This window comes from Sminthopsis crassicaudata, chromosome 1 (assembly GCF_048593235.1).
Source record: "Sminthopsis crassicaudata isolate SCR6 chromosome 1, ASM4859323v1, whole genome shotgun sequence".
NCBI classification, from domain to species: domain Eukaryota; kingdom Metazoa; phylum Chordata; class Mammalia; order Dasyuromorphia; family Dasyuridae; genus Sminthopsis; species Sminthopsis crassicaudata.
The window spans coordinates 586827735-586850881 of record NC_133617.1 but is presented as its reverse complement, the minus strand read 5'-3'; the positions used below and the strand labels follow the sequence as shown (position 1 = coordinate 586850881).

General features: G+C 35.3%; 1 long non-coding RNA gene across 1 annotated transcript in view; it reads left to right on the top strand.

Annotated features, from left to right (window-relative positions):
* LOC141551090 (uncharacterized) overlaps positions 1-23147 on the top strand; it is a 66350-nt gene that overhangs the window by 6941 nt on the left and 36262 nt on the right. Inside the window, exon 2 of the long non-coding RNA XR_012484778.1 lies at positions 3844-3999. This is a non-coding gene — a long non-coding RNA (uncharacterized LOC141551090). The remainder of the gene's footprint in view (positions 1-3843; positions 4000-23147) is intronic.

The window sequence follows — 23147 nt, the reverse complement described above, 5'->3', positions numbered from 1 at the left end:
GACACATAAAGAATAAGGCTAAACTGGTGATCACTGACATGGGAACTTCCAGATCAAAAAATTCCCTCTACCAGTATAGGTCAGTACATTCTCTTCAGCTTAGTCTTAGAGAGATGCCTAGAACACAGAGCAGGTATGTCACAGGATCATATTACCAGTAAGCAGGTTATCAATGATAAAATTTGAACTCAAATCTTCCTCACTTTGTCATCAACTCTCTATAATAATCACTAGCACTTATTTAGCACTTACTATGTGCCAGGTATTAGGTTAATGACAATTATTATCTCATTTTACCTTCACACTTTACCAGGAAGGTAGGTACTATTATGATTCCCTTTTATGGATAATTAAGCCAGATACAGGTTAAGTGACTTGCCCATGATCACATGGCTGCTAAATGTCTACTGAGACCAGATTTAAAATCCAGTCCTCTTAACTTCAATTTCAGAGCTCTAAACACTGTACCACCAGATGGGTCTACCTTTATTCAGAGGATCATTGTTCTATAGCTCAAAGGAACCTTCCAGGCCACTTAATAAATAACAAACCAATTCTTTCCTTGTTCTCCTTGCCTCAACAAAACTCTATGGATGCTTTTATCATCTTCTACAAGCTCCTTCTAGAATATACCCTTCCTGTCTTTTTTAAAAAATAAACCTGTGCAAATTCTTTATGTTAATCTTTGACTATATACCTCAGCTTTAATCAATCAACTAATCAGCAAGTATTTATTAGGCAGTCTTGTATTAGGTTCTAGGGGTATAAATTCAAAGAATGAAATAATCTTTCTTTGAGGTAAATGACATCCTTCTCTCTTGTCCTCATAAATCTGAGCTCAGTGGAATGTTTTTTGGCTTGCTTAATGGTTTTGTTATGGTTGTTGTAGTTGTTGATGTTTGGTCTCCTTATCTCATCCAGTTTGGAAATACTAAAGTACTTGTGGGACAAAGACCACGGCTGATCAATACAGCAACTTTGACCTGATCCATTTCCAAATTAGTTGTGTTCATTCCTCCTTAGGCACCTAATGACCCCCCTACTTCCAGGGTCTCAAAATACCAGTGCCAGACTTAGTATTGACACTCAATCAAATTTAATCTCCAAGTTTAATAAGGCACCAGACAGCATTTTTAAGGGCAAGGATTACCAACATGCTCAACTTTTGCACTTTAATTAAATCCTTCCCCTTTTTCTTTTTTATTGGTATCACCTAGTATCATTTCAACAGAACTTCATCCTTTCGAGTTCCCTATCCCTTTTGAACTTCCTTATTTCCTGGAATCTCTGTCCTTGATAGTCAAGTTTATTATCTCCCAACTTTTAAAAATAAATTGTTCAGTTATTCAACTGTATCTGACTTTTTGTGACTGATTCTTCATGAACACAGTATGTCAAGCTCTTCTGTTCATCTTTATTCCTTAAACTCTATCCAAGTTTTTGCTCATTGTTTCCAGGACACTTTCTATCTATCTCATCCTCTGTCATCCCTTTTTCCTTTTGCCTTCAATCTTTCCCGAAATCACAGTTGGCTGTTTTTTGGGTTTTTTTTGGTTTTTGTTTTTGTTTTTTTCCCCAGTGACTTCCATCTTCTCATTATGTGACCAAAGTATTTAAGCTTCAGCATCAATATTTGACCTTTCAGTGAATAGTTTGAAATCATTTCTTTAAATATTGACTGATTTAATCTCCTTACTGTCCAAGAGACTCTCAAAAGTTTTATCTAAAACCGCAATTCAAAATTGTTGATCCTGTGGTGCTCAGTTTTCCATAGCTCAATTCTCACAGCCATACATTGCTTCTGGAAAACCCATTGCTTTGACTATACAGACCTTTGTCAGAAAGTTGATATCTGCTTTTCAGTATGCCATGCAGATTTGCCATAGCTTTCCTTCCAAGGAGCAAGAGTTCTTTAAATTTCATGGTTGCACTCACTGTCTGCAATAATCTTTGGGCCCAAGAATATAAAATCCGACACTGCTTCCAATTCTTCTCCCTCTGTTTGCCAGGAAGTGATGGGACCAATTGCCAAGATCTTAGTTGTCAGATTGTTTTGTTATTGTTGAATTGATTATATTTTTGTCAAAGCCATGTATGTACAGTAGAGATTGATGGTTCTTTTCTGCTCTACTGGGTACATGGAAATATCCATTTCATTTTGTTTCAGTTTTGAATTTTTTTTAAATTTTTTTTAAATGTCTTTCTAGGATTCCCCAGGACCTATAACATAAAAGCAGATTCCTGATCCTGATATTCACAGCCTTCCTCAATCTAGATCCCCACCAGCTCTTCTTTTATCTTTCCCAAAGCCTCTTCATACCTTATATACTGCATCCCACCTGACCACACATAGAGCCATCCAATATCTTCTTTACTTTTGTGACATGCTCAGGCAGAAGAATGGCTCTTCCCTTCTCTACACCAGCCTTACTACTGCCACAGTAACCTTCTTCAGGGGTCCTTCTTGGACCACCCAGATGGGAAAGACCTTTCATGTTGGACTTTTTTAATATTAAGCTTCAAGCCAACTTTGACACTCTTCTCTTTTACCTTCATCAAAAGGCTCCTTAATTCTTCTTCACCTTCTGCTATCAAAGTGATACTTGCATAACTCAGATTGTTAACATTTGCCTGGACAATTTTAATTTCAGCTTTTGATTCATCCAGCCTCACATTTCCTATGATGCACTCTATGTATAAGTTAAATAAACTAACAACATACAGCCTTTGTCATATTCCTTTTTCTATCTTAAATCAATCAGTTATTCATGTTTAGTTCTAATTCTTGACCTTCTTGACCTACAAATTCCTTAGGAGATAAGTAAGATGATGTGATATTTCCAACTCTTTGAGAACTTGCTTTAGTGTAGTCAATGAAGCCAAAGGACTTTTTTTTTCCTGGAACTCCATTGCTTTCTCCATGATCTAGCAATTTTGGCAATTTGGTCTCTAATTCCTCTGACTCTTTAAAAACCAGCTTGTTCTTCTGGTAGTTCTTGGTTCATATATTACTGAAGCCTAGCTTGCAGAAACTTAAGCACAATCTTGCTGTGTGTGAAATGGACACAGCTGTTTGGTAATTTGAACTTTCTTTGGCATTGCCCTTCTTTAGGATTGGGATTTAATCGATCTTTTCCAGTCCGGTGACCGTTGTTGAGTTTTCCAAATTAGCTAACATATTGAGTACAGCATTTAAACAGCATTATCTTTTAAGATTTTAAATAATTCAACTGAAATTCTATCATTTTTGCTAGCTTTAATGTTAGCAATGATTCCAAAGGCTCTTTTTACTTCATTCTCAAGGATGTCTGGTTCTAGATCAGTAATCTCATCATGAATATTGGTGATGTTAAGATCTTACTTATATAGTTCTTTTTTATATTCTTGATATCTCTTCTTAATTTCATGTGTTTCTGTTCTATTTTCTTTTCTAGCATTTTTGTGTTCTATTATGCCCACTTTTGCAGAAAGCCTTCCCTTAATATTTCTAATTGTTTAAGACATCTCTTTTTTCTTTCTTATATTGCTGTTTTCTCCTATTTCTCTGTATTACTTATTTAAGAAAACATTCTTATCTCTCCTTCCTATTCTCCAGAATTCTGCATTCAGTTCGATATCACTTTCTCTTTTTCCTTCTTTCCTTAGCTATTCATAAAGTCTCATCAAACAGGCATTTTGATTTCTTGCTCCTCTATTTCTTTTGTGATTTTTAAAAATTTTATTTTTCTCAATACTATTTTATTTTTCCAATTATATGTAAAGATAGTTTTCAACATTCATTTTTGTAAGTGTTTGAGTTTCAAATTTTTTCTCCCTTTCTCTCTTACCTTCCCCTTCCTCAAGACAGCAAGCAAACTGATACAGAGTATGTGAAAGGAAGAATTCATTGGGAAATAGAGGTGACGTAAAAACAACAAAAATATCAGCAAGGTTTTATTTGAAAAAAATCAAAGGCAGCCCATATGCTTCACTTATAGTACTGATGTAGAGGAAAAAAAGGTTAGTACTATTAGAATGGATATATATCAATGAGAGAATTAAGCTGTGTCAATACACCAGGTCATAATGTTTAGGATACCCTAGATTATTTATTGGGTAATTGGAGATATTCCACCGTGGAACTATAGAGTAATAATTATAAGATTGCCATGGCAAAGAAAGATAAGAAAAATATAGCCTCATCTATTGAATTTTAGCACATATCCCAAGAAATTTCCAATGCCCCTGCCACAATTCAGTGGCTCATGGAAAAAAGAGATGGATCATTTGAACTACTTAGAGATTTTGATTTATCCATATGATCTCACTACATTTGGAAACATGTTGAAAGAACATGAGGAAAGGGTATTAAATCATCTAGAGGCAGCTGGGCTAAACTGTCAATTGACCAGTAAAGATGCTACAAGCTTCTGTTGAGTATTATGAAAGTCATATAGACTCTCAACAAGAAGTACTGACTGTCATAAAATAAAATGATTGTCACCTGGCAATATCTTAAGGAATTGAGAAATATTCTGGGATTTGGCATGTATTATTGGAAAGTTATGAAGAACCATGATATCCTTTCCAAGTTTCTCAATGATTTCACCTGCAAATATATGGTCAAGATGAATCATAAATAGATGAGCTCTTTATGTTGGACCACAAGGTCCAACCTGGACTAGACCCATCCCCTGGCAGCTTTTGGAGATTATCAGAACAAAAAAAATGCCATAAATTTTAAAATGCCTTTAAAACTTTGGTTAGCTGCCTCACAAATATCATTTATGAGGTTTTTGCCCACCTGACAGGACCTTTCTGCTGACATTGATATTGGATCATTTGCATAGAAACACTAGAAAATAACAGCATCTGTCCACAGGGAACTAATTGAAAGTGAGATCTATCATCTCATCTCCCTGTTGGATTTCTTGTTTTGGAAAAGAGGAATATATTTGAAAAATTCCAAAACTGCATATACAGAACTCAGTGTTAACAATAGACAGACACTGGCCTATGTTCTGACAGTGTCTCAGATACCAATAATCAGAGGTAGGTAGCACCCCTGGCCAGTTATGAAATCAACCAGGGAAAGCCAAGCTTGGTGTAAAAAGAAATACATGTGATGGGTACCAGGCAATAGAGACTACAAAGACTCCAACAGAAGGGACAAAGTCAAGGTGCAATAAGGAGAGTCCTGGACTCCTAATTTAATCTGGTCAGAAAAGTTTTCTCATTTGAGAGGGAAAAAGTAGATATAAACATTTTTAAATGACAGATGATTCTATTAGAGAAAATGTTTCAGAACAGTTTGTTCAACTTAAGGATAGTATAAGCCCTAAATGATGTGGTCACTTAGATCAAATCACTGAATCACTTGCTTGATAAGTATTTATTAAAGTACTATGTGTCAGGTACCAAAGATGCAAAAACAAAAGAGAAATATATCCTGCCCTAAAAAAATATTCATTAATTATATCTAGTCTGTGGGGAAAATTGTTTTCTTGACATTTCTGCATGTTTCTTGACATTTCTTTATCTCTCAAAAGACTAGAATAGATAACTAGGATCCTGAGTATTTAGTGAAGTAGTCAAGTAGACCTGTGGTGGAAGAAGGGCAAGGTGTGGAAGTGTGCTTATATCCACTGATAATATGTATATTTTTTTATTATATATATATATATTTTATAATATTATCCCTTGTATTCATTTTTCCAATTTACCCCCCCTCCCTCTATTCCCTCCCCCCGACGACAGGCAATACCATACATTTTACATGTGTTACAATATAGTCTAGGTACAATACATGTGTGCGAATATCATTTTCTTGTTGCACAATAAACATTAGAATCCGAAGGTACATGCAACCTGGGCAGACAGATATTAGTGCTAACAATTTTCATTCCCCTCCCAGTGTTTCTTCTCTGGGTGCAGCTACCTCTGTCCATCATTGATCAACTGGAAGTGAGTTGGATCTTCTTTATGTTGAAGATTTCCACTTCCATCAGAATACATCCTCATACAGTATTGTTGTTGAAGTGTACAGTGATCTTCTGGTTCTGCTCATTTCACTCAGCATCAGTTGATTTAAGTCTCTCCAGGCCTCTCTATATTCCTCCTGCTGGTCATTTCTTACCGAGCAATAATATTCCATAACCTTCATATACCACAATTTACCCAACCATTCTCCAACTGATGGACATCCATTCATCCTCCAGTTTCTAGCTACAACAAAAAGAGCTGCCACAAACATTTTGGCACATATATGTCTCTTTCCGCTCTTTAGTATTTCTTTGGGATATAATCCCAGTAGTAGCGCTGCTGGGTCAAAGGGTATGCACAGTTTGATAACTTTTTGGGCATAATTCCAGATTGCTCTCCAGAATGGCTGAATTCTTTCACAACTCCACCAGCAATGTATTAGTGTCCCAGTTTCCCCACATCCCCTCCAACATTTGTCATTATTTGTTCCTGTCATCTTAGCCAATCTGACAGGTGTGTAGTGGTATCTCAGAGTGGTCTTAATTTGCATTTCTCTGATCAGTAGTGATTTGGAACACTCTTTCATGTGAGTGGATATAGTTTCAATTTCTTCCTCTGAGAATTGTCTGTTCATATCCTTTGACCATTTATCAATTGGAGAATGGTTCGGTTTCTTATAAATTAGGGTCAGTTCTCTATATATTTTGGAAATGAGACCTTTGTCAGAACCTTTGTTTTTAAAAATATTTTCCCAATTTGTTACTTCCCTTCTAATCTTGTTTGCATTAGTATTATTTGTACAGAAACTTTTTAGTTTGATGTAATCAAAATCTTCTATTTTGTGATCAATAATGATCTCTAGTTCTCCTCTGGTCATAAATTCCTTCCTCCTCCACAAGTCTGAGAGGTAGATTATCCTCTGTTCCTCTAATCTATTTATTATCTCCCTCTTTATGCCTAAATCATGGACCCATTTTGATCTTATCTTGGTATATGGTGTTAAGTGTGGATCCTGATAATATGTATATTAACAATAAACAAAAGAAGGAAGAGTTGTTTATATGGTCTTTGAGGCCTTGACAAAACTAACCCAGCCCTTCACACAGAAGAACATAGCCAAGAGAGGACCATAAATAGTAGATTTTTTTTTTTTAAGCTTCAGGCCATGACCCAGATTGAACAATTTCCCAGGTTTATAATCTCAACATTTCCTCAATTTCTCACCCTCTCTCATCCTAATTATCAAATTAATTGCCAAATCTTATCATTTCTACTTTGCCAAAATCTTCCCAATCTGATCCCTTCTCTCCACTCAGCTATCAAACAGTATCATCTCTTACCCAGATTAATTTGGTCCCCCTGTTTCAAGGTTCTTCCCATTCCAATCCATCTGCAAAAAAGTTTTCCTTAAGTAACTTATCCAACCATATTACTCATCCACTCAACCAATTCAAGTAGCTTCTTATCTTTAAAATTAAATATGAACTATGCTACTTACCTTTTAAAATCCTTCACAAACTGGTTCCCCACTACTTTCCATATTTCCCCTCCTATGCTATATGATGTCAAAATATTCTGTTCATCATGCACAACCCTAAAGCTACCATCTCCATAACCATGTATTGGCAATCTCATAAGTCCAAAATGCACTCCCTCTTTGCCTCAACCTCATGGAATCCCTCTCTTACTCCAAGACATACTTCAATCATTATCTTCAATACCTTCAATAGCCCCAACAATTAGTGCACTTTCTCTGAAGAAAACTTGTATTTAACTACTTTGGGTATACTTGTATTTGTTCACTTTATATTTATGCTGCATATATTTTCATATGAACCTGTTGCTTTTCCTTTAGATTGTAAGCTCATTCAGAGGGAGATTGGACTTAAATGTAAAAAATATTTATAGTAGTTCTATTTGTGGTGGCAAATAATTGGAAAGTGAGGGGATATCCATCAATTGAAGAATGGCTAAATAAGTTGTGGGACTATTGTACTATATGCTTTCAACAAAATCTGGAAAGATTTATATGAATTGATACAAAGTGAATCAGGAGAACTGTGTACACAGTAACAGTAATACTGTAATGACAATCAATTGTAAAAGAGTTTTTACAATTTTAAGTGTAAAAAGCTACTTTTGAGCAATACAACCAAGACAATTCTGAAAATCTCATAGTGAAAAATGCAATCCACCTACAGAGAGACATCTGATGAAGATTAAAATATATTTTTTTCAGGGGCAGCTAAGTGACGCAGTAGATAGAGCATCAGCCCTGAATTCAGGAGGACCAGAGTTCAAATCTGGGCTCAGACACATAATACTTCCTAGCTGTGTGACCCTGGGCAAGTCACTTGACCCCAGCCTCAGGGAAAAAAAAAGAAAGAAATATATTTTTTCACTTTCTTTTGCTTTTTTTTTGTTTTGTTTTGTTTTGTTTTTTTTGCAAAACAGTTAATATTAAAATATGTTTTGTATAATTTCACATTATAATTGATATTCCATTTCTTATGTATCCAATATAGAAAGAGACAGTAAAGAGAGAATTAGAACTCAACAATATTTTTGACAGAAAATGATATATTTCATTTTCCACAGTTACATGTAAAATAATTTTTTTACATTTGTTTTTAAAACTTTAAGTTCAAGATTCTCTCTCTTCTGCCTTCTCCATCGCACCTTTGAGAAGGTGCATATGAAGTTATGCAAAACATTTCCATAAAAGTCATGTGGTGAAAAAAAAATAATTCCCCCCCAAAAAAAAAACTTAAGAAAAAAGAAAAGAAAAAGAAAAACGGTATTCTTCAATCTTTATTCAGACACAATCAGTTCTTTCTCTGGGTATAGATACCATTCAAAAATATTTTTAAATGAATGTTAATTTTTTTTTTTAATAGAGACTAAGGATTGTTTCTTTGTTTTTTTTTTTTTTTTTTTTTTTTTTTTTTTTTGGTGCACAATGCCTGAGACATAGAAATGTTTCTTGTTTAATTAATTGATGACTGGACTATTGGCAGGGCCCAAAATTTCAGGATGAAGTTCTATGTATTAGTAATATAGCACTAGTTAGTTAGTAGTTAGTAATGACACTAACCAAGCAAAAGGGAAAAGATAATCAAAGAAACCTGCTTCAGTATCCTGAACACACACCACAATCATGAGAATAGAAGAAGCTAGAAGTTTGACATGGAGTACTATATTAAACTATGAGTAATATTATCCTGTGTGAGAGAGGGCAATAAGTACTGCCCATCAAATACAATTTGATTGTAGTTGACAACCACCTAATTATGAGAACCCTCCACAGTGATTTTTAGACACCTTGACCAATAGCAAACTGTGGATTAAGTGAGGAGTACTTAATTACTGATCCCAAACAGCAGCAAATGTATAGAGAAATTACAAGAACTGTATGCAATGTATTTAAAAGGACAATGCTATGAACTTTAATTGTTTACCAGGAAAGAAAAGCACAGCAAACCTCTCCAATCCACATTCGATCCACCTCCCCCCCAAAATCTTCCCAAACACAAGTTTAAAGATGTCACTTCCCAGCTCAAAAACTGTCAGTGACTCCCAAATGCTTCTAGGATTAAATAAAAACTCCCCTGATTATTTGTTAAAGCCCTTCACAATCTTACTCCAGACAACTTTTCCTCTCTCCTTTATTAGTCTATATCACAGTCAAAGGGTTCCTACTTGCTGCTCCTCACACTTGGCTTCTCATCTCCTTCTTCCACATAGCTGTATAGGTTATCCGCCAGATCTGGATTATACTCCTCCCTCACCTCTAACCTCTAAGATGTTTTGTTTCTTTTAATAGTATAGGGTATCTTACCTTACCCTTAGTCATTAGTGTCTTTTTCTTCCTCAAATTTTCTTACATTTACTTATCTGATTATATGTTATATCCCCCAATAGAATGGGGTCCTTGAAGCCATTTGTGTTTTGATGTCTACAGCCACCTATGTGCCTTGCACATAATAAGTACTTAGATTCTCTTTTCATTGGATTGAACCTTTTTATTAGCTTTGTCAAGATGGAAAAGTCATATTCAATTATTATTTGCCTATCTAGTCCTTTTTGTATTTCAGTTAGCTTTTTCTTTAACTACTAGAAGATATGCCTATCCAGTGCATGTGTAATGTTGTTTTATTCTGTAGTGGTTTAAGCATAATGTCATTTCTCTGTTTCTTTTGACAATCTATTTTTTGTTTTTGTCTTATCTGAAATTGTGATTTCAATTCCTACTTTTAATTTGGATGAAGTATAAAACAAAAGATAGATATTCTATTTTCTATTTTGTGATGTCTCCATTTTATGGTCAAATTTAGAACATCAATATTTAAAGCTATAATTTTTAGGGTGATATTCCTCCTATCAGATATCTTTAAATTATCTTTTTATTAAAAAAATCACCACTAAATAGCTGCAGCTTATTTTCCTTGAAAGTATCCAATTCTTGTCTCAATCGTTATTCACAGATCCAATATCCTGACCAAAGTACTACTCTCTATCCCTGACCTTGTTTTTACTTCAAATTCTATAATTTTATTTACACTTCTCTTGCCCAGCCCAGATAAAACTATAGATCAAGAGTTCACCTGTCTTCACCATCCCTCAGACCTTTCTTTGAATAACCATTCTTCTAGTGTCACAATTCCCCCCCCCCAAAAAAAAGCTCAAATATATTTATTTCTTCCCCTCGTTTATGACCTTCTTGAAGATATTTTTGTATGATCACCATTTTGGGGATTAGCCAATGTGTCTTCTTTCTGTTCTTTCAAATAAGGTGAAACCTGAAAGGAACAATTGTATTGTTTCCACTTTGCCATATATGGCACTTAAATTATCACCAAGTCATTGTTTTATAGATTTATGGATTTATTTATTTTTATCAAATTTCTTTTTGTTTACTGTATTTGCATAGAAATATCTAGTAGATAGAATAGTGAGCTAATAAGTCAGAAAGACCTAATTTCAAATTTACTCATTACATGACATTGGGCAAGTCACTTAAATTTTTTCAACCTCAGATTCCTCACCTATAAAATGGAAATAATAATAGTACTTACCTCTCAAGTTTGTTATAAAGATCAAATGAGATAACTTTATGTAAAGTGCTTTTTTATGTCAACCTTAAAGTGCTATGTAAATATTAGTTATTATTATTGTTATATTATTAACTGGATTTTCATTAAAGGAAAAATTAAAAACTTGTAATCTTCTGAAGTTTCATTTTGTCATATATCCTCAATTTTGGGGGATATGCTATTTTATTTTTGTTGTATATTATATTCAAGAGTGTTAAATTTGAATCACTCTTCCTTAATATATAAAATTTCTCTTCAATTTTAATTGTAAAATTCTTTAAAATGGAAGCTCAAAAATTTATTAATTACATTTCTGGAAAAAGTAAACTTAGAATTCCTATGTAATAATGCTTTGTGGATTCTCTCAATCTTTATTTTGTTCTCTTTTCCCAAATCTTCTGGGCAGTTTTCTCTTGCGAGTTCCTAAAATTATAGCATTTAACACTCTTTATTTCATCATTTTTCTCCTGAAAGTTCAATAATTATGCTTTATCTGACCATATTCTGTCTTCAAACACAACTGTTTTTATTTGTTCTTCCTTTTGTTCTTCCAATTTTGAAGTTCTTTTTAAATTGCACTATTTGTTGTTCTATCTCAATGCTTTTATATTCTCTCTCTGTCAATTCTCCTTTTTAAATGCCCACTACTTAATTAAGATTTTTTTCCTCCTAATCTAAGCTATCAATTTTCTAGTGTGTCTTTCAGATTATTCTTTAAAAACTTTAATTTCAAGGGCAGCTAGTTGGCATAGTCAGGAGGACCTGAGTTCCACTTTGGTCTCAGGCCTTTAACACTTCCTAGCTGTGTGACCCTGGGCAAGTCATTTAACCCCAATTGCCTCACCAAAAAAAAAAAAAAAAAAATTAATTAAACAAACAAATGAATGAATGAATAACTAGAAACTCTAATTTTTTTTTTTTTTACTCTTCACATGTTTTTTTAAAATAATTTCTAACCCATAATAAAGTTTCTTATGTTGATTGTCCCAGTCTCATTTCTTGGAGCCTACTTGTTTTTCATTATTGTTAGTCTTTATTCTAGTGATTTTTCTTCATTTTATTTCATTCAAAACTATTTTTTCACATTTTACTTTTATTCGTTGAATAAGGGGCTCTTTTTGGTTAACTCAGGTTAAATCAATCTGTTCTTCATTTTCATCAGGAGGATTCCTTTATCCTTATTTTAGTCATTTTTTTTCTTTTACTATATGTGCTGCATTTATTGTTGTTTTGAGGTGAGGAAAGAGACCTTCACCATGACCACTCAATTATCTTGTCAAAAAGTCTTCATCCTTTCATCGCATAAGATCACCTAGTTCTTTTTCTATGCTTACTTTGTTTTTTGCTAGCATAAAATCTTACTGATCTAAAGGTATTGTTTTAATTTAAATGCATTGATTGAATGTGTATTAATTAGTTTATACATTTCTTTATCTCTTCACCATTGCTGCCTGTACTAAACTAAAAAGTCACTAGAGAGCAAGAACTATATCTGTTTAATTCATTCACTTTGATTCTTGCCACTCTAGTACTAAAGCCCCTAAGTATTTACACACACACACACACACACACACACACACCATTTGATGGTTGTGATAGCAGTGATAGTAGTACCTCACATTCTCAACAACAAATTTCATTTGTTTTCACCTGAAAATCATAATTAGAACATTTCATTGCAAGATTCCAAGATCTTTGTATTCCTCCAGCAAAAGAACTACTATCTTTATTTTACATATTTGAAAATTGATTTTCTATGCTCTTGGCATTTTCCATGTCCCACAAAATTGTTCGCTAAAACCCAACCCAATACACATATCTCTGAAAAAAAAAAAAAAAATGGTGCTCTCAAGCCTGCAATGTGGTACAGTAAATTTGAAAGTACTCTTAATAATAATAAGGATCAACATTGACTTTAATGGTTCTCAAATCTATCACGTAATTTCATTAACCACCCAACACAGATGCAAGCAGGGTGATGTCATACTTTTTCCTCCTAGCTCTGAAACCTGAGTCAGGCGCCAGAGATGGAAACCAGTTTTACTGACTCTAATTGGATTAAAGCTTCTGGCAGCTGCTGATCAATAGGTGGGAGCTGTAGAAATCCAAAAAGACACAGTTGTGGGCTTTCTTCAGTTGACACAGCTAACCTTTTAGCAGAAACAAAGTTCATGCTCCTATATTTGTTGCAAGTAAAATAAAGCTAAACCGTTTTCTTTTCGATTTGTCCCTGTGACCCTAGCCAAAATGGAAGACTAGGGCTATCACTTATAAAAAAAAGTATTGCATCACTCCTAGTTGAATCTGCTTTCCCAAAAATTTGTTCAGCAATTTCAATGCTATCTCAAGGAGGAAAAATATCATAATTGCAGTAAAATGGCAGGAATCCTTTTTTTTTTTTTTTTTTTTTTTTTGCCTGCAACTGTGTGATCTTTTCTGAGTCCCAAGTGGTTTTTTATTATTATTATTAATTTATGGAATAAAATAAGCATTTCTATCGCATAGTATAATAATCCAAAAAGATAGTTGCACAAGAAACTGCACATATAATATGCACAACTATTTCTTTTATATACATATATATTCATTTAATTGTAATGTCTCTGAGGCTCAATTACCCACTAACCAATGAGTTTAAAGCTAATTCCCACAGGCAGGATCAAGTCTCTTCTCTAAGATGGAATCACTCTAAAGCTTCTGATAGCTGCTGATTATAGGGTCAGAGGCTGGAAAGGACTTTAGAAATCACGTGATCATAGACCCAGACTAGTCCAATCTTCCCCCCATTTTACAGATGAGGAACCCCAAATCCATTATGAGTCACATAAGTAGTAAGTGACAAGAACTCAAACTTTACCATACATTCAGCAGGAAAGTCAGCACTGCACCTCATTGTCTCTTTCTAATAAGACTTTTTAGGAGAAAAGTTATTTCTAATATGTAAGAGTTTACACAAGAGTCCAGCTCAATGACTTTACAGATGAGGGTACTCTAAGAGCAGACCAAAATGACTTACCCCCAAAAACACACAAGAAGCAGCTAGAAGATAAATGATTTAAACCTATGTCCTCTGACTCTAAAGCTGGTACACTTTCTATTCCACAGCATTTACCTCTTACTACACAACACAGTCTTAACCTTCCTCAGCTTGATAATTTCACCAAAGAAACAAGATGCACATATCATCTCTTGACTGCTTTAACAAGGATTTTTCAACAGCGTGATAAGATGCAATGACCTCATCACTGGAATGTTGCAGAGACAAAATCAATGCTACTTAAAGACCCCGGCAATCAATTAAGGCACTCACCAGATATTCTGAAAGTCAAAGCAGGTCCTGTAAAACATTGATTCACCTAGGGAGTTCATTAAAGATCCATAGCAGTATTTTCCTAATGCAAATGGAGTTGTTTCTTTTTTTTTTTTTTTTTTTTTTTTTTTTTTAATATGGAATCCCGATGAGATCAGTCCTATATGTCTTCCTGTGGCTGGGATGCATTTTTATTGGCTGGATTTCCTCAGTGCCATTACCTAATATAGTTGGTCATTCATACTTCACCCTTGTTTCACCCTTCTCTGTTGACATATAACCTCGCCTATACAACACCAATGACATACTCTATTCCAAAATAAATCCTTGAAAAGGTATAAACAAATTTTCTTTCAATGCCCATGAATCTTACATTTAGGGATTCAGTTTGCAGAATGATGAAATTGAGACCCAGAGAGACTAAATAATTTAAGAAAGGTCAGATGGTGAAATGAGATTTGAATTCTGATCTTGTGATTCTAAATTCAGCACTCTCTCCATTGTCCTGAGTTGCCTCTAAATAATAAGTGTCTCATTCCATGTGATGTGATAGTGCATTGTTCTCTTGGGAGAGAGGATGCTGGACAAAATAATTCCCTAGGTTCTCTTTCAATTCTAATACTCCATGAATGATGACTTATGACGTGTTCTTCCCACCTGTGCCCTGACTCTGAGATTGCAATCACTGTCCCTACAAACAGATATGGCCCACATGCATTAGAGGTATGAGTGGAAGTACTGTCTTTCTTTTATAGGCTGTGCTATGTTCCTTGTCCCTCTTAGAAACAATTTATCCAAGCTCTTTTCTGGCTGCTGAATGGCCAAAATGCAGCCCTCATTCAGTCTAGACATCAAATAAGCCTGATTTGAGAAGGAAAACAGAGAGAGATTGTTCTCTCCTGACTAACCAAGAGAAGAATCCCTAACACATTCATGGACCCAAAAGAGAAGAATTCAATAATTACTCCCTAGATTTTTTTTGTCCTTGAGGATATAGCATAAATATACTCAGACAATAAGCATTTATTAAGCACCTACTATATGTCAGGACCTGTATTTAAGGCTAAGAATTCAAAGATAGGCAAAAAAACAGTACCAATCCTAGAGGAACCCACTAATCCAAAATATAGTAAAAGACTTAGGTCTTTACACCATATTATATGAGATATGGCCAAAGAACTGACTTAAAAAAAAATAAAACATTCATTTGTTTGAAAGGGAGCCAAGTGAAAAGCAGAGGGATGAAATATTTAAACCCAGAACTAAAAACTAGAAGCAATGGGCAGAAGTTGACATTGAAATTTTAGTCTTAACTGCTTTGCCTTTCTTTGTATCCCTAGCTGTTAACACAGGGCCTGGCACATAATAAGCACATAATAAATGCTTGCTGAATTAATTTGACTTGATGTTAAGAAAAAGAAGCAAAAATCAAAACTAAACAAGAGTAGAAATGGACTTCCCAGTGAATTCATCTCAAAGAACTCTCCAAGTTGAGGCTGGATAGTTGTTTTGGTGAGGTGGAAGCAGAGGAAGGAAAGCTGTAAAGGGAATTCTTGTATAAATAAGAGTTAGATGAGATGAATTTCCATCAATCTTACTTTGGGATTCTGTGTCTCTCTCAAGTCAGATTTACCTCTCTTCTCCCCCCATCACAGAGATCATATCTAAATTTCAGGGGCAAAAAACCAGTTTTCTCCTTTGGGAATCTTTATTTCAAAAATTCCTTCTCCATCTTGGTTCACAGTCACTTTGGTTCTTTTGTCTTCCAACACACAAACAACTGCTCAGGTGATCCCTTATTTGGCTAATGTGAAAAGATCAGGAAGTATTCCATTATTTAGCATTCTGTCTCTGAGCATGCATTCAGAGGCAGAGGCAGTGATTGGTTCCCTGGAGTGACAGAAATAAGCCTATAGACATAATCAGACATAATTCCCCTGCATCAGACACAGCATGCCAATGGTCTCTGTTTCCCATAGAATAGTTTGTATATCATAATCATCATATATCATCAACCTCAGTCCAATACTGGAAAACATGTATTTAATGCAATACATCTGCCAGACTAAACCACACAGATAGGCAAAGAAAGTCTTTGTTCAGTAAAGGATTATGATGCCTTAGGGCTCACAGACCAGGAGACCCAGAGAGTCAAGTAAACAGGACCCACATCTTATGTTAGCAAGGATAGACAGGCTCTGCAGGATTCTCAGCTGGTAGCAGAGATAATTACATTCATAGCTTGAACACTGTGTGTGGGTAATTAATAATCTATAAATGTCTTGAATGAGTGCACATATTGAGTTATTCCATCATTAAAAACAGTGGCACAACTAATGCCGTTCTGTTGTGGGGTTCATTAACTGGACAAAGTGTCAAGTCAGGTTGGATTTAGTTTTTCATTTCTTCTATTTGCTCTTATTTTCCTTCTTCTATTGTTCATAAATAGAATGGCAATTATTGGGTGTATTTCTCATTTATTTTACTGGAAGAGCAGAAATTAGTCGCAGGCACTCCTCTAGCCAGATGTGCAAAGAATAAAGTATTTGGCAATTAAATGGTGAATTTGGGGATTAAAGTACTTTAATAAACACTGTGAGGGAGGGCCTGTGATTTTATTGTCATAGAGAATAGGGAAGGGAGTTCCTCTACTATTGGAGATTAGTTTATGCTACAGCTGGTAGCTATGAAAAATTGCTTGTCCCTCTGAAAAGTTAAAGAGGGTCCCTCAGCCAAGGTGTGTCTAGAGGCAAGACCTGACCCCTGTTTTTCCAAACTCTAACTCTGACTCTCTATCCATAATACCACAGCTTCTTCTCAAAGTTCTATACTAGTGTTCTTAATTCATTATTCGGTCTGCCCTGGGTAGATCTAACCTCAAAGTCACCTCCAGGCTAAAGAAATGAAGATATGATGCATTACTCAAAACAAAGATGCTAAATTCCCAACATGACATGGTGAGCTGCCAAGATACCATGTTTTTATGGTTTGGGCAGCAAATATCTCAAATAAAGTGCTATAAATCCCAGTTTCATCTAAGAATGATGTGTATTTATATAACATCTATGGGTTCAAACAGTCAGACTACTAGAAAATTATATCAAACTTCACTCTGTTGTTTGAATTATCTCTTACCATGAGGAACACAAGCTTATTCTATGGAAAGGGTTGTTTTGTTTCTTAAGTTGAGAAGAAAATAAATTTTAAAAAAAAGAAAACAATGGCATATAATACCCATGCTGAGTATATTCTTAAGTCGAACTATAGATCTAAACCCACAATTTAACAAATATGGAGTGCCTACTGTGTACAAAACATTATACAAAGCTGTGGGTCAAATTGGAAATGTACATGAGATATGACACATCTCTAAGCAAAAAACAGGTAATAATGATTCCTTACTATATAGTGATATTTTGCATTTAAAACCTATTTTAATTTTAATATCTCAAATTATTGAAACAAAATAGGAAGATATCTAGCAGATTAAATCTCATGGGACCATGAATGGTTAACTGAAAGGATCAGGGTTCTAAGAATTCTGAAAGTTGCTGTCAAGTGACCAAATTAATCAACCACCAAGCATTTATTACAAACTGCTATCTACCAGCCACTGTGCTAGATATTGGGAATAAAAATAGTCCCTTGCCCTCAAGAATCTTACATTCTAAAGAAAGTCTAATCTTAGTCACATCTTTCATTACAGCCTCTCCCTTTATCTTCACTCTAACCATGTAAAAATATTGTTGGTTCCCAGGCAACAAACATCACATTGACAGACAAACATGACACTTTTAAAACACACACACACACACACACACACACACACACACACACACCATAATTCCTGTGACCATTGTTACTACTGGGAAGACTGTTGCCAAATCTCAAAAACAAGTCTTGAAATGATCCTGTCCCAATGTTATGTTCAAATTCAATTTCTTCTCATTATCACAGACTCACAGGAGCTAAAGGCTGTTTAATGAAAATTAATGCCTTGGGGCAGCTAGGTGGTGCAGTGGATAGAGCACCAGCCCTGAATTCAGGAAGTCCAGAGTTCAAATTTAGTGAACAATAAAATTCCCTTTTGCCATGCAGACTTTTCAGGTTTGCAAATTCTTTTGCATTGGACCTGCCAACTAGAGGGGATTCCCCACCCCAATTCTCACATCTCTTCATTATCACTAGCCTCATCATTTGCACCTCATCAACATGAGACTGCCACCAAGGAAACACAGTGTTTCTTCGGAAATGGTTCCTTATCCTAATGTATCTCACAAACCCAACCACTCAGGTTCAATAATAACAACTTCCATCCAAGGAACCCCATAATGTGTGAAAGTCCAAGGGAAGGAAGAAAACAAATATTTATCAAGTGCTCTTCATGTGCCAGACACTGTACTAAGCACTTTACAAATATCGCATTTGATCCTCACAAAACCCTTGGGAAGATAGGGTCCTCATTTTATAGACAAGAGCAACCAAAATGCAAAAGAAGCAGGATTTTGTGGTTGTCCTCATCCCCAACAGCATACAATGTTGAATTAACAAAATATAGTATCTCATACAAAAAGAGACTCAATAGATATTTATGAATTCATGAATAAATCTTTTCAGAATATGCTCAGAAACTGATATAGACTTCTTCATTTTACTAAACCACTTCAGTTTCTACACTATATTTATTTAAATGTCAAATGTTCATCCATGTAAAAAATTATATTTCCCCAATAAGATCCACTAGGGCAAGAACCGGTTTTTCTTTTCATTTTCGCTATGAATTCTGTTACCTAACACAGTGATTTATCCAAAGTGATGCTTATTAGATTGAATTGAATTCCACTAAAGCACCTTGAGGACAGGAGAAAAGTTTGTTTTATCTTTATAATTTACCTATCCTCACCCTTAAATGACATAAAGCCCATAAAACAGTGCCTTTTGACATAAAAAGGCTCAACAAATGTTTACTGATTTGTGTTGAATTAAATTGAATCAAATCAAACTGAACTGAAATTGAGCTGAATTATAAGATTTAATGATCAGCTTTCTCCGCTTTACATGTTTCAATATTTTTATTTTCTCTAATTACATGTAAAATAATTTTACATTTGTTTTTAAAACTTTGAGTTCCAAATTCCCTCCCTTCCTCCCCAGCCCCCATTGAAAAGACATATATGAAGTTATGCAAATAATTCCCTTAAGTCATGTTGCAAAAAAAAAAAAAAAAAACCTTCAAGAAAAAAGAAAGAAAAAAAATATGCTTCAGGCTGTATTCAGACACAATCAGTTCTTTCTCTGAGTATGAATAGCATTTTTCCTAAGTCCTTCAGCATAGTCTTGGATCATTGTATTGCTGAGAATAGGCAGAATCATTCACAGCTATAATGTGTTTTCTGAATATCAGTTGCTCAAACAGTGTGAATGCAATATTTTGTGGGATTCTGGGCTATATAGAGGGCAGTGGAAAGCAAGCTGATATATGAGAAAAGAAAATAGATCTCCATTAGATTTCCATAAAAGTATAAATACTACCCCCCTTAAGCAATCCATGTATTATAAATAGGAGCTAATACAGAAGAGAGGGAATTTTTGCTAGAAATTTGCCTGACTTTTACGTTTTTGCTTGGAGATCCAGGAGTAAAATTCACCCTTTCTGAGGTCAGAATAAATATCCAATCACAAATTTTCAACCCATATGAGTCTTGGGAACCAAGAAACAGGAACTGTGCTAATGGAATCTGACATACAGAAACTACAAAGGATCCAGTCTTGGAATGAGTGAGTCCTCTAAGGCTTTCTCTTACAGAAGACTGTGGAGTCTTCCCTTTTCACTGGTAAATTCAGGGTTTTGTTTTTTTGTTTTTTGGGTTTTTTTTTTTTAAGTATTTTAACTTTTCCATCAAATTGACCAGCTGCTTGGCTGAATCAGCCAGTGATTTGGCTGACAGTGGCTTGTTGCAATGTCTTGTTAGAACCACCTAAAGTGGATAGAGTCAAGCCAAAATTTAACATAACAATCCCCTTTCTTTTCTTATCCAATCCCTATTGTGGGCATAGGAGAAAGACTCTGGGGAATTCACTGGTGGCTGACACCCTTATAATTTGGCCCTTGGAATCCAGTGGAGGTACTACTTTCAAATAGACACAAAAAACTCATATCCTTGAGTGAGAATTGGAAAATTCCACATGGGAAGGGGGCAGCCTCCCTTGGCCATGTCCTCAAGGTTTGGTTTTGTTTTAACAAATTCATGACAAAAACTAATAATAATGTGGCAAGTAAGAGAGCCAACTCCCAGAGGAAAAAATTTAAAAGATCCAGAATGTAAGCATGAGAAGCACATGGCATAGTGGATAAAAAGCTCTTTCATGATGGGAAAACCTGGGTTCAAGTGATGATTCTGATACTTAATGACTATGCAATGAAGGGCAAGTCATTTTCCAGTGCTTTGCCCCCCTCCTCCCCTTTCTAGAATTATCAGGTATAGGGCAAGTGCCAATGTGTATCAATAGAGAGACTCTTATCAACAAAAGTTCACTATTACTGGGTCTTAAGGTCCTCCAAACTCTCAAACTCTTTGGTTCTGTGATAGGGAAAGAGATTGAATTTGAGGGTAGCATGAGAGCAGGAGCAAGTCAAGGCTTATTTGTGTGGTTTGGCAGCATAGTCACCCCAACCTCAAGCAGATCTAATCAGAGGCAGTCTCCAGCGATAAACCCACAGCTATTAGAATAGTCCCTTGAGAAAGCTTGTCTCTTAGCACAAACCTGCTTGGGGCAGATGGAGACGCAAGATCTCCTTTGGCTTTGTAAGGCATTCCATTATGCTTTTGGAAGCAGAGATCTGGGCTAGATTTATGACTGGAATAGATTCTTCACAAGTAAAGATAACCCTTCATTTGACATTTCCTCACTTGGTTGTTTTTCCATATTGTTCACACCAAGCCTTGCAATTTGATTTATTTTTTACCATAAACGCGCCTGTGCATTTGCTGTTTTGATGATTATCTCTGACTTACAGCTGAGTTGGCATTTTCAGCAGAGGCCCTCATTTCTAGCAGCTTATAAATTTTGTGAACAAATTACTTTTTTTATTTATCAGTCTTTTCCTCAGCCCAGCAGTGAATTTTTTGGAAAATTGGACAAAAATCCACCTGGGTGACTTTTCCAGATGAGACATTCTAATGAAGAAAGGTGCATTCTTTGATAAAACATGTCAGTGTGATGCCTCTTTCCTTTAAAAAAAAAATATTACTTTATTTTTTTTTAAATGAATGAAATGTTAGGAATATATTTTAATGCAAGACCTATGTGGTATTTCTTCAAAATTAGAAGAATTATTTTGCCAGCATTCCATCTGTTCTGATATGTAGCCTCTATGCTGGAATATTTTCAAATTCAAATCCAGGCAAAATTCCCCAACTAACCATCTCATGAAGGGGCGGGAGGAGGTCACTATAATATCCTAACTGAGATTTGACTCAGCTAGCAAGGAAAAAAAAAAAAAAAAAAAAAAAACCTCTGGCTTCCACATTCCTTATCAATAAGCAACATTGCACAGAGACTTCAGATGACAGTCAGCTCGTGATTAGCTATGGTAATATGGGACAAGGACATGTTAACAACCAGTGAAACTGACTGGCCAAGTAGATGTGAGAAATAGGGAAAAGGAGGCAGCAATAGGACAAAGCAGAAGAAAATTAAGCCAAGGACTTTTATAATCAGTCCCCTAATTGGATTAACAGACCTTGACAACAGCATGAAAGAAAGGTGGTATTGAGGCCATGGAGCCAGGGAGCTCTGTGCTATTTCCAAGCCTGCCATGATTGGGTAAATCATAATATCTCCCCCACCTTTCAAATTCCCCCTTTAGCCTTCAGCCCTGCTCTTGCTATAAAAATGGTGGCAGAAGCTAAAAAAAAATTCTATGAAAACTTCATTTCATCTATTCACACAATGTGTATCTTTGGAGTAGGGGCCAAGAATGATCATTTCCAGATGACCAGAGTTACACAGTGATTTAACCGTATGATGAAATTGAACAAATCTTCCAAGGCCTTTCTGCACATAAAAAATCAGTTATTTAACAGTCATAAACCTAGAACTCTCAAATATTTGAGATTGCAGTGAATCTTCAGTCAACTAAAAACACGAAGCTACACTTATACCTTTAGTGGCAACAATAACGAAGTAGCCAGGCTTTAATGGCAACTAGGTAGCAAAGTAGGTGGAGTGCCAGGTTTAGAGTTGAGAAAACCTGAATTCAAGTCTTACCTCACACACCAACTACCTGTGTGACCCATAGGCAAATCATTTAACCTTAGTGCTCTAGGTGGTACTGTGAATAAAGGGATGATGGCTCTGGCATCAGGAGGACCTGAATTCAAATCTAGCCTCAGATACTGAGTAGCTGTATGATCCTGGACACTTGCCCTGGGCACTTAACTCTGTTTGCCTCAGGTTCCTCATCTGTAAAATAAGCTGAAGAAGGAAATGGCAAACCACTCCAGTATCTTTGCCAAGAAAACTCCAAATGGGGTTATGAACAATCAGACATGTCTGAAAAACAACAGAACAACTGCTTCAATTCCCTCAACTGTAAAATAAGGAAATAACACCACCTCACAAAGTTGTTGTGAAATCAAATGATATAATATTTGCAAAGTACTTAGCACAGTACCTGGCACATGATAGAAACTTAATAAATGTTTTTCCCCTCGTCTTTTTACTTTTAATAGGACATACTGATAATGTTCTAAGTGACATTTGGCTCCAACTACAGGATC